The sequence below is a fragment of the Schistocerca serialis genome, chromosome 12 (genome assembly GCF_023864345.2).
Source record: "Schistocerca serialis cubense isolate TAMUIC-IGC-003099 chromosome 12, iqSchSeri2.2, whole genome shotgun sequence".
NCBI lineage: Eukaryota > Metazoa > Arthropoda > Insecta > Orthoptera > Acrididae > Schistocerca > Schistocerca serialis.
Genome location: NC_064649.1, coordinates 146,894,168 through 146,912,130, shown reverse-complemented (window position 1 = coordinate 146,912,130; position 17,963 = coordinate 146,894,168).

The following is a 17,963-nucleotide window of genomic DNA, read 5'->3' as shown; positions in this document are numbered from 1 at the left end:
CCCAACGTTTTAACCTGTCATGATTTAATTTTGAAGACATAAGAAATTGTAATGCACGATGATCACTGTATACTTTTAGGTGCTTACCAGAAAGAAAGAAACGGAATTTGTTAAATGCCCAAACGATAGCTAAAGCTTCTAATTCAGTAACGGAATAATTTTTTTCAGATTTTGTTAGCACTCGGCTAGCAAAAGCAATGGTTTTCTGAACAGTAGTGTCATTTTCTATGGCTTCTTGAAATAAATGGGCACCAAGACCGACTTTAGAAGAATCCGTGCTAAGGCAGAAATCTTGTGACAGATCTGGATGAGCAGATTCGAGACAAATCAATACTATCATTATTCCTGAAACAGACAGGCCGCAAACGTTGGAAGAACTTCTTCAAAATTTTAATGGTGTAAAAGTGTTGTCTTCCATTGATCTCAGATCCAGCTTTTATCAGATCGAACTTCATCCAGAATGTAGAAAATACACAGCTTTTCTTTGTTTCGGCGTTTGTTATCAGTTTCGGAAACTTCCCTTTGGTTTGAACATTTCTTCGGCAGCATTCATTCGCGGGCTAAATTCCATATTACCTGAGTTCTTAAAACGTCACATCACCTAATATGTAGACGATATTCTGATAGCAGAAGCCTCATGGGAACAACACAATCGCATCCTCAACAGCGTGTTACATATTTTTGCAGAATCTGGAATTACAGTTAACTTGGAAAAGTCTGAATTCGGCAGGTCAAAGGTGAGGTTTTTGGGACATATTATTTCTTCTGAAGGCATTCAGCCGGATCCTGAGATTCCAGGTTCGTATCCTGGCAGGGTCGCCATATGAAACGTCCCCTTTGAACAATTTATACACAACTGTCCTTAAACTGATACACAATATTTTTTTTAGTGCAACGCAATCTGACTTTCAAAAATCCCTACAAAAGAATGGCCCTGACTAACATTAACCTATAAGTTTCACAAATCACTTACCTCACAAAAATCTTCGCTACTCAAGCTACTGCAATACAGCGAGCGCCACTACTGCCAGCTAAATAAAAGATTCAAAGTACTGAAGGCACTAACTACTGATAGGCATAGTTAGCAAATGAAAGATTTTGATAGAGAACAACCAATGTATTTACCTCAATAGTCATAATATATATATAGCAATTCATGACAAATTACAAATCTCCGCCATCTCTCTCCCCACATCCACCACTGCTGGCGGCTCACCTCCAACTGCGCAACGCTACGCGCTGTTCACATCCAGCTGCCGCTGCCCAACACTACAATGGCAGACAACAATGCAAACTAGACACAGACTGCGCACAGCACAGCCAGTGATTTTCATACAGAGGTGGCGTTACCAATAAAAAAACCTAAACAGCCTACTTACACAGTGTTAAAACTTTTCGTTACTAAATAAACTTCTTTTTCAAAAAAAAGAAAGAAAAGAGGGAGCTATTTTCATTCGTAAAACTCCCATTGTTTGCAATTTTCCGTTATTTCAGAAGATGAGATAAGCAATCAGTGGCATTTCAGTAGCAACACCGACAGAAACGAGCAGCATACACATGGCGTAAGAACTGGCACAGCACTGCTGGCGTGTGTCGTAGCTTAAGGCACGTGTATATGTGAAGTGCGAAAGACTTGCCCCACCTGGTCTAGCGCGGGGTAACCGCGCGGTCTGGGAGGCGCCATGTAACGGTTCGCGCGGCTCGCCCCGTCGGAGGTTCAAGTCCTTCCTCAGGCATGGGTGAGTGTATTGTCCTTAGCGTAAGTTAGTTTACGTTATATTAGTGTGTAAGCCTAGGGAGCGATGACCTCAGCTGTTTGGTCCCATAGTACGTTACCATAAATTTGCAAAAATTTCCACCAGGTCTATATGGTACCTCGCCGGACATCCATGTGTCGCAGTATGCCACCAAACTCAGTCTGGAAATATTTTTAAGAGGTGACCTACCTATGAAGCACATTTGCTTTAAAACATTAAATATCTCTGTGACATTCTATGATATAATAAGATAGCAAGTAAACTGCAGTTCTTGTTGTTGTTGTTGTTGTCCAGAGACTGGTTTGATGCAGCTCTCCATGCTACTCTATCCTGTGCAAGCTTCTTCATCTCCCAGTACCTCCTGCAGCCTACATCCTTCTGAATCTGCTTAGTGTATTCATCTCTTGGTCTCCCTCTACGACTTTTACCCTCTACACTGCCCTCCAATACTAAATTGGTGATCCCTTAATGCCTCAGAACATGCCCTACCAACCGATCCCTGCTTCTAGTCAAGTTGTGCCACAAGCTCTTCTTCTCCCCAATTCTATTCAATACCTCCTCATTAGTTACGTGATCTACCCATCTAATCTTCAGCATTCTTCTGTAGCACCACATTTCGAAAGCTTCTATTCTCTTCTTGTCTAAACTATTTATCGTCCACGTTTCACTTCCATACATGGTTACACTCCATACAAATACTTTCAGAAACGACTTCCTGACATTTAAATCTATACTCGATGTTAACAAATTTCTCTTCTTCAGAAACGGTTTCCTTGCCATTGCCAGTCTACATTTTATATCCTCTCTACTTCGACCATCATCAGTTATTTTGCTCCCCAAATAGCAAAACTCCTTTACTACTTTAAGTGTCTCATTTCCTAATCCAATTCCCTCAGCATCACCCGACTTCATTCGACTACATTCCATTATCCTCGTTTTGCTCCTTTCAAGACATTGTCCATTCTGTTCAGTTGCTCTTCCAGGTCCTTTGCTCTCTCTGACAGAATTACAATGTCATCGGCGACCCTCAAAGTTTTTATTTTTCCTCCATCGATTTTAATTACTACTCCGAATTTTTCTTTTGTTTCCTTCACTGCTTGCTCAATATACAGATTGAACAACATCGGGGAGAGGCTACAACCCTGTCTTACTCCCTTCCCAACCACTGCTTCCCTTTCATGTCCCTCGACTCTTATAACTGCCATCTGGTTTCTGTACAAATTGTAAATAGCGTTTCGCTCTCTGTATTTTACCCCTGACACCTTCAGAATTCGAAAGAGCGTATTCCAGTCAACATTGTCAAAAGCTGTCTCTAAGTCTACAAATGCTAGAAATGTAGGTTTGCCTTTCCTTAATCTAGCTTCTAAGATTAGTCGTAAGGTCAGTATTGCCTCACGTGTTCCAACATTTCTACGGAATCCAAACTGATCTTCCCCGAGATCGGCTTCTACCCGTTCTTCCATTCGTCTGTAAAGAATTCGCGTTAGTATTTTGCAGCCGTAGCTTATTAAGCTGATAGTTCGGTAATTTTCACATTTTTCAACACCTGCTTTCTTTGGGATTGGAATTATTATATTCTTCTTGAAGTCTGAGGGTATTTCGCCTGTTTCATACATCTTGCTCACCAGATGGTAGAGTTTCGTCAGGACTGGCTCTCCCAAGGCTGTCAGTAGTTCTAATGGAATGTTCTCTACTCCCGGGGCCTTGTTTCGACTCAGGTCTTTCAGTGCTCTGTCAAACTCTTCACTCAGCATTATATCTCCCATTTCATCTTCATCTACATTTTCTTCCATTTCCATAATATTGTCCTCAAGTATATCGCCCGTGTATAGACCCTCTACATACTCCTTCCACCTTTCTCCTTTCCCTTCTTTGCTTAGAACTGGGTTTCCATCAGAGCTTTTGATATTCATACAAGTGGTTCTCTTTTCTCTGAAGACCTCTTTAATTTTCCTGTAGGCTGTATCTATCTTACCCCTAGTGAGATAAGCCTCTGCATCCTTACATTTGTCCTCTAGCCATGGCAGCTTAGCCATTTTGCACTTCCTGTCGATCTCATTTTTGAGACGTTTGTATTCCTTTTTGCCTGCTTCATTTACTGCATTTTTACATTTTCTCCTTTCATCAATTAAATTCAGAATTTCTTCTGTCACCCAAGGATTTCTACTAGCCCTCGTCCTTTTACCTACTTGATCCTCTGCTGCCTTCACTACTTCATCCCTCAAAGCTACCCATTCTTCTTCTACTGTATTTCTTTCCCCCATTCCTGTCAATTGTTGCCTTATGCTCTCCCTGAAACTCTGTAGAACCTCTGGTTCTTTCAGTTTATCCAGGTCCCATATCCTTAAATTCCCACCTTTTTGCAGTTTCTTCAGTTTTAATCTACAGGTCATAACTAACAGATTGTGGTCAGAATCGATATCTGCCCCTGGAAATGTCTTAAAATTTAAAACCTGGTTCCTAAATGTCTAACCATTATAAAATCTATCTGAAACCTGTCAGTATCTCCAGGCTTCTTCCATGTGTACAACCTTCTTTGATGATTCTTGAACCAAGTGTTAGCTATGATTGAGTTGTGCTCTGTGCAAAATTCTACCAGGCGGCTTCCGCTTTCATTTCTTACCCCCAATCCATATTCACCTATTACGTTTCCTTCTGTCCCTTTTCCTACTGCCGAATTCCAGTCACCCATGACTATTAAATTTTCGTCCACAATCTGAATAATTTCTTTTATTTCATCATACATTTCTTCAATTTCATCGTCATCTGCAGAGCTAGTTGGCATCTAAACTTGTACTACTGTAGTAGGCGTGGGCTTTGTATCTATCTTGGCCACAATAATGCGTTCACTATGCTGTTTGTAGTAGCTTATCCGCATTCCTATTTTCCTGTTCATTATTAAACCTACTCCTGCATTACCCCTACTTGATTTTGTGTTTATAACCCTGTAGTCACCTGACCAGAAGTCTTGTTCCTCCTTCCACCGAACTTCACTAATTCCCACTATATCTAACTTTAACCTATCAATTTCCCTTTTTAAATTTTCTATCCTACCTGCCCGATTAAGGGGTCTGACATTCCACGCTGCGATCCGTAGAACGCCAGTTTTCTTTCTCCTGATAACGACATCCTCTTGAGTAGTCCCCGCCCGGAGATCCGAATGGGGGACTATTTTACCTCCGGAATATTTTACCCTAGAGGACGCCATCATCATTTAACCATACAGTAAAGCTGCATGCCCTCGGGAAAAATTACGGCCGTAGTTTCCCCTTGCTTTCAGCCGTTCGCAGTACCAGCACAGCAAGGCCGTTTTGGTTATTGTTACAAGGCCAGATCAGTCAATCATCCAGACTGTTGCCCTTGCAACTACTGAAAAGGCTGCTGCCCCTCTTCAGGAACCACACGTTTGTCTGGCCTCTCAACAGATACCCCTCCGTTGTGGTTGCACCTACGGTACGGCCATCTGTATCGTTGAAGCACGCAAGCCTCCCCACCAACGACATAGTCCGTGCTTCATTTCAGTAACACTAACAAATTAAAAAATTAACAACAGTTCATTCACAGTACACAGTAGAAACAGAAAGTAGATGATCTGGTGATTGTGTCTACATAATATATCTTTATTTGCCCTTGAAAACGGACAAATTAACACGAGAAAAATTTATTCAACGCCACTTTTCGCCATTTAGCGCTGACTGTGCGTAATGCCCGAAAAATTGGTGTGAAGCCCGATTACAACATGAGTTTTGAGCAGAGTTTCAAAACATTAGAATCAATATGAGAGTGCTGGTTATTTTTTTTGAGTACTCAAACGCTTATCACTTCTCGGGGAAAGAGCGAACAGTGGACGGACAAAGTTTTCTTTTATTAACCTATTTAATATGTTGATTGTTTGTATAAATTTTTCAACTATTATTCGATTCCCGCGTTTATTATAGGATATAATAGTAATAAAGCATTGTAAATCAGTTATTTCAGAAACTGGTTATTGTGAGCGGTTTTAACTGTTAGGTTAAACTGGAGATGAAACAGAACCGGTATAACTCAAAACCAGTTGTTTCAGCGATAACCGCTGTCCCTAGTTGAAAGCTCAGTGCAAGACTGCTGACTGGCAGATTTTAAGTGCCCATGTCCCACGCACAAAAAAAAAAAAAAAAAAACCTAACGTATCCCTTTGTGGTCGCAATTTCTTCTGTTGGAGATACTCCTGCAATGACATAATAAACCTTTATTTGTCCTCATCGAGAGACGTTAAATGACTGGTAACTGAAAAATCTCGATAAAATAAGCAAAATATTTGGTTGGCCTTTATACATCTAGATAATACTTTTGATTGGGTATATAGAACAACACTGTGATAAGTCATAGGCGCCTATCTGTCATCTCAGATAGCAGGAGAGAGAGTTGTAGATTGGAGCACTTTTCAGAACTTCGCTTCTGGAAATCTTGTAACGGAAGTTCAGTAAGTTTACTCGTTCCGTTTTTAAAACGCAGCATTAACTTTTTGTGGTGTCACCGCCAGACACCACACTTGCTAGGTGGTAGCTTAAATCGGCCGCGGTCCATTTAGTACATGTCGGACCCGCGTGTCGCCACTGTGTAATCGCAGACCTAGCGCCACCACCAAGGCAGGTCTCGTGATACGAGAGAGCACTCGCCCCAGTTGTACGAGAACCTAGCTACCGACCAGATGTACGAAGCCTTTCTCTCTCATTAGCCGAGAGACAGAATAGCCATCAGCTAAGTTAATGGCTACGAACTAGCAAGGCGCCATTAGCCATACAGTGATTGTAATTAAAGTCTCCTGTGTATCGTCAAGATCGATGTACCACAATGATATTAAAGATAAGTATTAATACAGCTACGTACTTTTCTTAATAACATTAATTACGTAGCCTGTTCCAGTACTTCACGCCCGTCTGCGTTAGTCCAGCGTGCATTTTCAGCCATCTCAACTTCACGGTGTCGGCCCAGCTACCGACACAACACTTTTTGTCTGCGGCAGTATCTTCTGAAATTACTAAAATTACTCCGGAAAAGTAAGGTTTCTCCAAACTTGAAAGCGTGTCAAGGTACAATATGTTATGTAACCAGGAACGAATACTCTACTCAAATGTAAAGAACATACCACAGAGAAAATACTGTCAGCAGTGTACTTAATTGTCTGTTACATTATTATTCTACTGCACACCAATAATCACTAAACTAAGCAGACTTACTACCAAAAACGTGATACAAGATAAACACATTTTGAAATAGAAACTATGGGAAACTCTGACAAATTTCCATTTTTAAGACGGATAAAATTGTTTAAACGTTAAGGAAATTTCGTTTGCAAATATCTCTTATGTCGGATCATAAATACGGGTCAGCTGAAGCAAAACAAAAACTGATTGGAGCAAGCAGAGTATTTTTTATGCAATAAATAGCAGCGGCGAGTGAAAATTTGTATCAAGCCCGGGAATCGAACCCACGTCTCCTGCATACTGGGCAGGTGCGTTAGCCAGTAAGCCACTCCGGCACAGCTGCACGGAGTCCCCCGGCACCCCTTCCTCCTCGATCAGCCTACGTACATAGAATTAGACCAGTAAAACCTCTGAAATTGTGTCATTTCGTTTGGATTTCTCCGTAAAACCTCTGAAATTGTGTCATTTCGTTTGTATTTCTCCTACTCAAAAAAGGCTTATAAAAACCAAAGGAAAGATTTATAAAACGGCCGTTGGACTTGTGCTATTGCTTAGCAGTTAAATTTCGACATAAAAAGGTCTTGCGAACAGGAAAGGTCATACTACAGAAATGCACCTGTTATGATGGACAGGACGGGTAACATCGAAAATTCAAGGGCGCAATAAACTCGTAAGCGATAGTGTACAGTCGCACAACACCAAAACCTGATTACGGTATCGTCCATAAGCGTCATTGCATGAGTGAAAGAGACGTGGGAGTGGAAGACCTGATATCTGCCGGTTGACGAATATCCAAAGTTATATGAAAAAAACTAACGCTTAGCGCAGTTATACACCAACCAGCATGATACATGGCGCCACATGATTAGAACGGATCACTCCGAATAACCGGAAGAGGACGAGGACAAAGAAAAAAGAAGTAAGTTAAATAAGAGCATTTCGGACACACCAGTTACGAGATGTCTTGCCGTGTGGGGTACATGGAAACAGGCATCGCTGGCGCTGTGGACCAACTGAAGAGTTGAAAACAAAAAAAGCGACAGGTGTAGAAACAGAGCGGACCTGCAAAATTACAGACCAATATCTTCAGCATCGGTTTTTGCTGCGGAATCTTCGAACATATGCTCAGATTGAGTATAAAAAACTTCGTTGAGGGGTAAAAGCTTCTGTTCACAAATCAGCGCGGATTTAGAATACATCGCTCCTGCCAAACTCAAGTTTGCCATTTTCTCAGAAGATATGCAGCGAACCGTGCGTGAAGCACAGATTGCATATTTCTACATTCCCGGAAAGCATTTGACACGGTGTCCCGCTGGAGACGTAACGAATCCAGAACAGGCTGCCTGATATTTCACTGGCACAAAGACATTTTAAGTAATAGAACCCAGTACCCTGTCGTCGGCAGTGAGTGTTCATCAGAGACCAGGACATCGTCAGCAGTGCCCCAGGGAAGGCTGTTACAAGTGCTCTTATTCTCTACATACACTTGCACCGTTCTTTTAATAAGGAAACTTTACGATTAGGTTGAATAAATATCTGAACTGTGGAACGGATACAAAATACGAACTATCGTGCAGGGTGTTGCAACTGCAAGTGATGTGCTTACTCTGTGTTACTGTTAGCAAAAGCTTTATATGCATTGATTGGGCAATGGAACTCACAGTACCAATAACCAAAACACAGTAAAAGATCTTGGAATAATCTTGGATGAACACCTAAACTGAAAAGAACAAACAGTCACAGCTTGTCGGAAATCGCTCTCCTCCCTACATGCAATTCAAAAATCTAGAAAAATATTTCCAACCCATGTTAAACAAAAATTAGTCCAAACTCTAGTCTTGCCTAATCTTTACTACTGTGATGTAGATCAACATGGCACCTCCACATATTTTGAGAACAATGCTCGCGGTACTCTAGTCAGGTGTCCTGCGCACATCAATCTACTTTTCTTCATCCATGCGCCAGTATCAGCTTATAAGTATTGCTCTCTCTCTCTCTCTCTCTCTCTCTCTCTCTCTCTCTCTCTCTGCCAGTTCGTGGACCTTTTGTGAAGACCTGTGACTGGGAGTCTTTCTTGGGACCAAATATTATCCGTAATATCTTTCCGTCAAAGGCTAACAATTTTTGTACATGTGCCTGGTGCGTTTTCTTTTCCCATTTCCATTGTAGTCCAGAATCTTCTGGGGAATTCTGTGCCCATGCATTGTCATGAGGTGTTGTCTCCAAGCTTCACAATATTTTTGAATTTTTTCCGTCTTGTTGAAAATATTTTATGTTCTAATATCTTCATTTCTAATCACGTGCACTCCTTTGCAGCCCTCCGACTTTCTTAGGATCCTAGTCTCTGCTCTTTGAGATTTTGTGGTAACCCAGTTTTTGCTGACAGAATAACACAGGACCCGTCATCACTTTATAGAATTTCATGATGGTCTCTTTTTGTACCTTATGGCCCAATGTTCTGCTAGTGGCATCACAGACCTTAGAATTTGCGTATTTTATTTTCAGCATCAGAGTCAAAATCAACATTTATAGCAGTACTTAAATAAGAGATTTGGGAGAAATGTTCTAAAACTGAATTATCCAAAACAATTTTTGATCCGTCTGATTATTTTCCTGGAAATGCCATCATTTCAAAATGTTTCAGATTCATACAGACATACTGGAAGTGTTATTCTTTCGTAGTCTTATATTAAAAATTCCTTGAAACTCCTCTACTACATACGTGGCTGGTAAACCGAAATATGTTCCATTTCCTCTTGCTATCTTTGCCTTAATTTCCATTCTGTTCTGTTCACGAAAGGTGCTTTCCAAATATTTAAGTATGTGTACCCTTTTAAAAGTGAATTCATCAGTTGTCAGTGGAGTACCATCATGGGGTGCATTCATCACTACCATGTACTCTGTTTCCCACCGTAATATGCTCAGTTGTTTTGGTAGTCCCACTTTTCATACTCCCGAAACAGTTTCCGTAACATGTACCTACAGTCATCACAATCTTTGAGCATTACCACATTGTTTGTTTACTGACTTCTCGCCAGCACGCCGCCAGCAATAGAAGGTGAATCCTTAAGAGTGTCGGCAACAGTGCTGACAAACGTCGGCCTAAGAACTCGAGACAGAAGCCAATAGACAGTACAAGTGACTACGGAAGCCAAAACAGTTCTGGAGAGTGTACGGTTTATCATCTTCCATTTAAATCCCCGTAACACTACATTTTCAACTCTATGTCTTTAATACCTTTTTCCAGATCCATTTTAAAGAACAGAGGATCTAGTAAACAACCGTTTCGAAGCTCTTTGTTAACTTCAAATTGCTCTGATAAGACACCATCCTCTGTCGAACATTCTGCATATTATTCTTATCAGCAATTCCCATTAAAAATGTTTTAAACAATTAAAAATTGGACGAGTTGCTGGACTACTTAATAAGTAAGAAGTGCAGTTTCTCATTATTTGGATTATGATTGATACAGCGGAAGGCTTTCCAAAAACATCGAAATTAAAATTGGGTGCGTAAGCTGTTAAACTGATTGCACAATCCTGTCTTCGGGAATGGATGATACAGGGTGTCCCACATCAAACCGGTACGCCTCGCTTACCGGTTAATCATCTCTGGTCGAATTGCTTTTGGAACGGCAACACCGTCTCGAAAGTTGGCTGCACTGTATCTTATCGGAAAGTTGATTGCAGCAGTGCTTCAGTTGTTGTGAGAAGCTCACATTGTTGAGTTGCTCCAAAAACGGGGCAGTTTGTATTGGAACAACGAATAGATATTGTTGCAGTGTTACATAAAAGACAGGCTCCATCAAGGAATGTAAAGAATTGTCTCAAGCGAGGTATGCTGGTAGGAAAGTTACCACGACCAGCACTGTTTAAGATCTGCACAAGAAATGGAGGATTGTAGGATCCGTTCAGAACGTGCAGGGGATTAGGTAACCGATAGTGACCGCGCGGACATACCGAGAAGTTCCCGAAAGTCGGCAAGGACGTTATCGCAGCAATTTGGCGTTGCTCGTATACCGTGTCATAGTGTATTAAAAGATGTGGAAGGAAATGCCTAGCGTGGGAGTGTGGTGCAAGAGTCGAAACCTGAGGATCAGGAAAAGAGAGTTCATTATTATAACTGGTTGTTAACACCAATTGCTATTGGTTACTAGGACCCCTTGCTTTACTTCATGTCAGATAGGGCCCCGGTTTGATGCAAACTGTCAGAATTGCAGACACTGGTCGCAGAACAGCCCACATGTTTTGCATGAACAACTTCTCCACAGTGAGAAGATACGTATTTGGCGTGCATTATCCGGCATGCGCTTTCTTGACCCCCATATTTTTCAGTTACACCTTGAACAACGCCAGATATCTAGATATCTTTGACTCTTTCTATGCACGATTAACAAATTCAGAGAAACTATATGCAGTATTCCAACAAGATGGAGCAACCGCTCACACATCCGGCCAAAGTATGAGAGGTGGCATGAGCCCCATCTCATATTTCTATCTTACTCTGAGTAATTCGATTTTCCTCTCTAATTGCATGCGGTGAAAAGTTGCTATTACTTCACACGCGGACTTCCCCTGCAGCGTCTCTCGTCACCCGGGTGGTCCGGTGACAGGCGGGTTCTGCTGACCTTGAAAGGGTTAAGCCGACGGGTGTGAGGGAGTCGAGTGGATGCTTTCCAGAAGCCGAAAACCGTTTCTGGCGGGCTACCAGCGAGGCGTGGGAATGACTTCTCAGGCAGTCTTGGCGGGCAAATTCCCGCGTTTTTTGCAAAATCATAACTGTGATTGGCTTGCTCAGGGGATAGCTCCGTGACGTAGCAAAATCGGAGCAGAAATTGGCGCCAAGTATCTCCATTGCTGGAATAGTAGTTCATCGGCAATAGAGTGGAATTTTCCGCCGGTTTTCGAGTTGCTGATTGGAACGTCACAATCTAATTTACGGACAACTTTAACTTCGTGGGGGCGGGAAAGTTTTGTGTTTGGTTTGTATGGGTGCTCTTGAGGGGGTCGGCTCTCGCCTTTCAGTTGGAGGAGGTTACAAGACTGAGCTCTCGCTGCTCTGGACAGCCTGCCTTCCGTTGTCTAATATTCTTTCATTTAATTGTAACGGTTTGACGAAGTTGCTGAAGTTTCGACTTCAACGTAACTTCCCATGTACAGTTGGAAATTGACCGTTCTGCGTACAAGCGACCTATGTTGTCCATCTTGAGCAGCTTTGGCGAAAGTTGACTGTATCGGAGTTACTCTGTGACTTTGCTTGTTAAAATCAATCACTGTAACGTCAGTGATTGTGTGGTGAGACTTCTTCGTCTCCCTCAGAGGCGCATTTGTGTTTCTAGGAAGTCTTTAGTCTGGAACAACCAGACCAGGATAATTTGTTTGGGACTGTACTCGCGACATTATCATCACGACGACGGGACGTCGAAGCAACTAGCCATAGCCTCCGGCACGCCAGATCGTGTCCTTGCAGCTAAGAAGACAGCTTGATAATGTACGTCCGCAGCACCGGCAAAGCAGGCATTTTTGCTAGGCGATAATCAGAGCTCAGCAGAGCGCGCCTGTTCCCATCTTTTCTAACTTTGTTCTGTCTTGGGTGATCATTGTCTGAGTTCTCACTACTGTAGCAGCAATTAATTTTGGGTTGGCTAGGTGTTTCTCTTAAGATTTGAGTTGCAAGGAATTGGCTCCCCATACCATTTGGTCATAAACGTCACAATCTAATTTACGGACAACTTCAACTTCACCTTCACAGCATTTATTTGAGTATCCAATTTGATGTATTGTAAATGTTTCATTTGTTGTGTTTATTATTTTGAGTTTAGTCATAACAAATCAAATTGTTATTTTGGATAGAACTTTCATTCTGTAGATCGGTAGAGCAACCCTTTCATTTCTCACCACGTTAATGAAACGTATATATCAAATTAATTTCTATCAAATTATATTATTGCAGGTGCCAAACTCTTTTCTACTCCACTTGCAGGGTCGATTACAGTCAGTTCGCGTTTCTTCTTAATCCATGTGCAACAGCAAAAGTCGATATTAGTAAAGGGGGACCTTAGAGCATCATTTCCATATGAAGATTTCAGAAGAATTTAGTGTTAAACACACTGCTAGCCCCGGCACCTCGCAAGTATGGTCCACTTCGTCAACGTGTTCCTTCAAGACAGGTTTATCAGCACAGGCAACTAACCCCCAAAGCTCCCCGGATTTAACGTCGTCTGGTTATTATTTATGCGGTACGCTAAAAAGCAAAGTATATGCAGACAATCCTGCACAATAGACGATCTTGAACGGGACGTTGCTAGAGCAATTAACATCACGCCTGCAGAGTTACAGTGTTTTGCTGGTAACATTATCACACGAAGTCAGCGGTGTCTGGGTGCCCATGGCCACCACTTTTTAATGTTACTGTTATCTATTCTCCTTTAGTTAGTTCACTGTTAACTGAATCTCGGGCATGAGGGATACCCTGCATAATAGCACATTCGTGATTGGACTGATGAATTCTTGGCAAAGGGGACGCAGCAGGTTATCTTCGACGGAGGGGCAGCGACAGGTATAAATGTAAATTAAAGCGCGCCCCAGGGCAGCGTGCACGGACCCCTGCTGATCACGCTACAGGCTGCAGTGATGGGCTGGCACACAATTTTATTAGTGTCCTCTGACATTTCGCAGACGATGAGTGAAATGTTAGCAGTGCAGGGAGCAGGGGTACTAGGCCACAAAATATAAAATTTGGTCACAAATTTTCTTCCATTACCAGAGGTATTAACGAAGGGCATTGGGTACAATTTAAGAAACGTTCATCCATAGGAAGGGGTTTATCCATAATAGTGTAAGTCAGTTTTGTTCATTTTGGGAAATTGAAAGTTTTGTGAAAGATTGTGCAGGAAACTCAGGTTCGTAAAGGGATATTGACTCCAATAAGGGATAGTATCAATCTTCGGAGCAAAGATTAAGTGTAGGCTAGATTATCACGATAATTATTATAAATTTCATGAATTAAACTTTGAATTTACAGTTTCACTTTGAATTAACAATATCTGAGCTCAGTTAGGTGTAGTAATATTAAAATTATCGTCATAACTGTGTAGAAATTGCCTGAATTCATTTCGCATTAACACAAAAATACATCTCAGCCATCGTTGTTCTCAAAAGTTTCTTTCAGGGATTGGAAAAACACATGGTAAACAGGAGGGGTATATGGTAAAAAGCCTAATATGGCCTTTTTTTAAAAATTACTGGATGGTCGTTTGTATGTCCAAGGTGAAAAATATCATATCACCATTCAAAATTTTCTTATAGGTTCACCTCTTCCATACTGCTTCTACTGAATTTTTAGCCAGGGTACTGGACAGTGTGATTCATTAGTTTTGCGGTTAACCACTGCCTTTTCCAAAGCTACTGTCTATATAAATCGTTATTGCTTCATCCGTACTACTGTATATGTCTCCTTTCCTCATGACTGAGCAACGGTTTTATGCCAGTCTGACGGAGTGCAGAGCGTTCTTGCTTTTGCCTGAAGTTCCACACAGCCGAAATTAGCATCGTTTGTCAGATATGGATGCTCAGTTGTGATCAAAATATGATCAAAAACATCCTTACGAAGTATTGATATATCAAAAGTTTCAAACAGCAAAGTGCCATTTCAAAATTTCTATTTTGCCCAGAGCAGGCATTACTGTACATTATTAGGCGTTTTCTTGTACCAGTCACTTCTTTTACGTGTTTCGCTATGCATCATGAAATTTCCTGCGATTCTCTCGAAGCTAGAGTTTTGTCGCAGAGTTAGTTGTGAGGTCACGACAGCCAAGATTATAACAATGTAAACTGCGATTATAATATGCCTTGAACATGTTAACTTCGGAGATGTCAGCGGCTTTTTCCAAATCAAATGTAAAAGCATAAACATCTTCGGCGCTATAACTTGATAATTCCTTAACACCTTTGAATTCGTGCAGATTCGTCTCTCCTTGAGTGTAATTCATGTGGCATTGTGGTACAATTCACTTTGCAATAAAATGCATCATACAAACCGTTTCGCAGAGAACCTATATGATGCCATCTGTGATGCTATTGTGCATACAAAGACATAGATCACTATGTCATCCAAAAGACTCCAGTTGCTACTACATAAACTAGTACGTAAGACATTTTCCTCGAAATCTGACGACCTTTCAAATTAACAAAAAAACTAACACTCTATTGACAAACAGTCAACACGGATTTGATAGAAGATCGTTCTTGTAAAACACAATTAGCTCTTTACTCGCATGAAGTGCTGAGTGCTACTGACAAGGAATTTCAAATTTGTTCCGTATATCTGGATTTCCGGAAGGGTTTTGAACTGCACCACACAAGCGGCTAGTGATGAAATTGCGTGCTTATCGAATATCGTCTCAGCTATGAGACTCGATTCGTGATTTCCTGTCAGAGAGCTCACAATTCGTAGTAACTGTCGGAAAGTCATCGAGTAAAACATAAGTGATTTCTTGCGTTCGCCAAGGTAATGTTATAGGCCCTTTGCTGTTCCTTATCTATATAAACGATTTGGGAGACAATCTGAACAGCTGTCTTAGATTGTTTGCAGATGACGCTGTCGTTTATCGACTAATAAAGTCATCAAAAGATCAAAACAAATTGCAAAACGATTTAGAAAAGATATCTGTATGGTGCGAAAACTGGCAATTGACTGTAAGTAACGCACAGCGTGAGGTCATGTACATGAGTGCTAAAAGGAATCCGTTACACTTCGGTTACACGATATGTTCAAATGTGTGTAAAACCTTATGGGACTTAGCTGCTAAGGTCATCAGTCCCTAAGCTTACACACTACTTAACCTAAATTAACCTAAGGACAAACACACACACCCATGCCCGAGGGAGGACTCGAGCCTCCGCCGGGACCAGCCGCACAGTCCATGACTGCAGCGCCCAAGACCGCTCGGCTAAGCCCGAGCGGCCCGGTTACACGACAAATCAATCAGATCTAAAAACCGTAAAATCAACTACATACCTAGGAATTACAGTTACGAACAACTTAAACAGGAAGGAGCAAACGGAAAATGTTGTGGGGAAGGCTAACCAAAGACTGCGTTTCATTGGCAGGACACTTAGAAATTGTAACAGATCTACTAAAGAGACTGCTTACACTACGCTTGTCCGTCCTCTTTTAGAATACTACTGCGCGGTGTAGGATCCTTACCACGTACGACTGACGGAGTACACCGAGGAAGTTCAAAGAAGGGCTGCATGTTTTGCATTATCGCGAAATATGGGAGAGAGTGTCACAGAAATGATACAGGATTTGGGCTGGAAATCATTAAAAGAAAGGCGATTCTCGTTGCAGTGGGATCTTCTTTCGGAATTTCAATCACCAACTTTCTTCTCCGAATGCGAAAATATTTTGTTGACGCCGACCTACGTAGGGAGAAACCATCACCACGATAAAATAAGGAAATCAGAGCTCGTACGGAAAGATATAGGTGTTCGTTCTTTTCCGCGCGCTATACGAGATTGGAATAATAGAGAATTGTGAAGGTGGTTAGATGAACCTTCTGCCAAGCAGTTAAATGTGATTTGTAGAGTATCAGTGTCGATGTAGATGAAAAAAAGAAATCAAAACAATACCAGTTGTAAACGCGCCGAGCAATACTTCGTTGTTCATTCCCAACTGGAGTCTAGTAGTCCAGTTAGGAAAATCCTCGCTGGAAGTTCAATTTACAGTAACGTAAGAGAGACCAGTTACACTAAGGGAATACAGCCAATTGATTACAAATGAAAATGAATATCCGTGCCGAAAATAATTGCTTCCTATTCAGTATCCGTCCTGCAGTTAACCATGGACATCATTAACCATACCAAAGGTTAAATCATCATCATCATCATCATCATCGTCATCCCCATCATCATCATCATCATCATTTAAGACCGATTATGCCTTTCAGCGTTCAGTCCGGAGCATAGTCCCCCTTATAACATTCCTCCATGATCCCGATTCAGTGCTAACATTGGTGCCTCTTCTGATGTTTAGCCTATTACTTCAAAAACGTTCTTACCCGAATCCAGGTACCTTCTACCCCGACTCCTCCTACCCTCTACTGCTGAACCCATGATTCTCTTGGGTAACCTTGCTTCTCCCATTCGTGTAATATGATCCCACCATCTAAGTCTGTTCGCCCTGACTGCTTCATCTATAGAGTTCATTCCCAGTTTTTCTTTTATTTCCTCATTGTGGACACCCTCCTGCCATTGTTCCCATCTACTAGTACTTGCAATCATCCTAGCTACTTTCATATCCGTAACCTCAACCTTATTGATAAGGTAACCTGAATCCACCCAGCTTTCGCTCTCATACAACAAAGTTGGTCGAAAGATTGAACGGTGCACAGATAACATAGTCTTGGTACTGACTTCCTTCTTGCAGAAGAGAGTAGATCGTAGCTGAGCGCTCACTGCATTAGCTTTGCTACACCTCGCTTCCAGTTCTTTCACTATGTTGTCATCCTGTGAGAATATGCATCCTAAGTACTTGAAACCGTCCACCTGCTCTAACTTTGTTCCTCCTATTTGGCACTCAATCCGTTTATATCTCTTTCCCACTGACATTACTTTCGTTTTGCAGATGCTAATCTTCATACCCTAGTCCTTACATTTCTGATCTAGCTCTGAAATATTACTTTGCAAACTTTCAATCGAATCTGCCATCACAACTAATATAAATATCCTATACTAATATAAATATTCCCAAAAAAATCTCACATCAAAAGGAGACATGACCCGAGGACCTAAATAAAACTACAAACTTCTGAAGAAGCTGATCTTAAAACAGCTTATCTAAAATAAGATCACCACAGCATAAAAAGACACATATATGAAAGGCGCGGTTAGTTTTATTTTACATGCCATCAGCGCGGCCATGTGCCTGAATGGGTGTAGCAAGGTCAAGCTCGCCAGATTCAAGAGGATGCAAGTATGTCGGTGAAATCCCTATAATGGCTTCGTTAAAAGTAAATGCT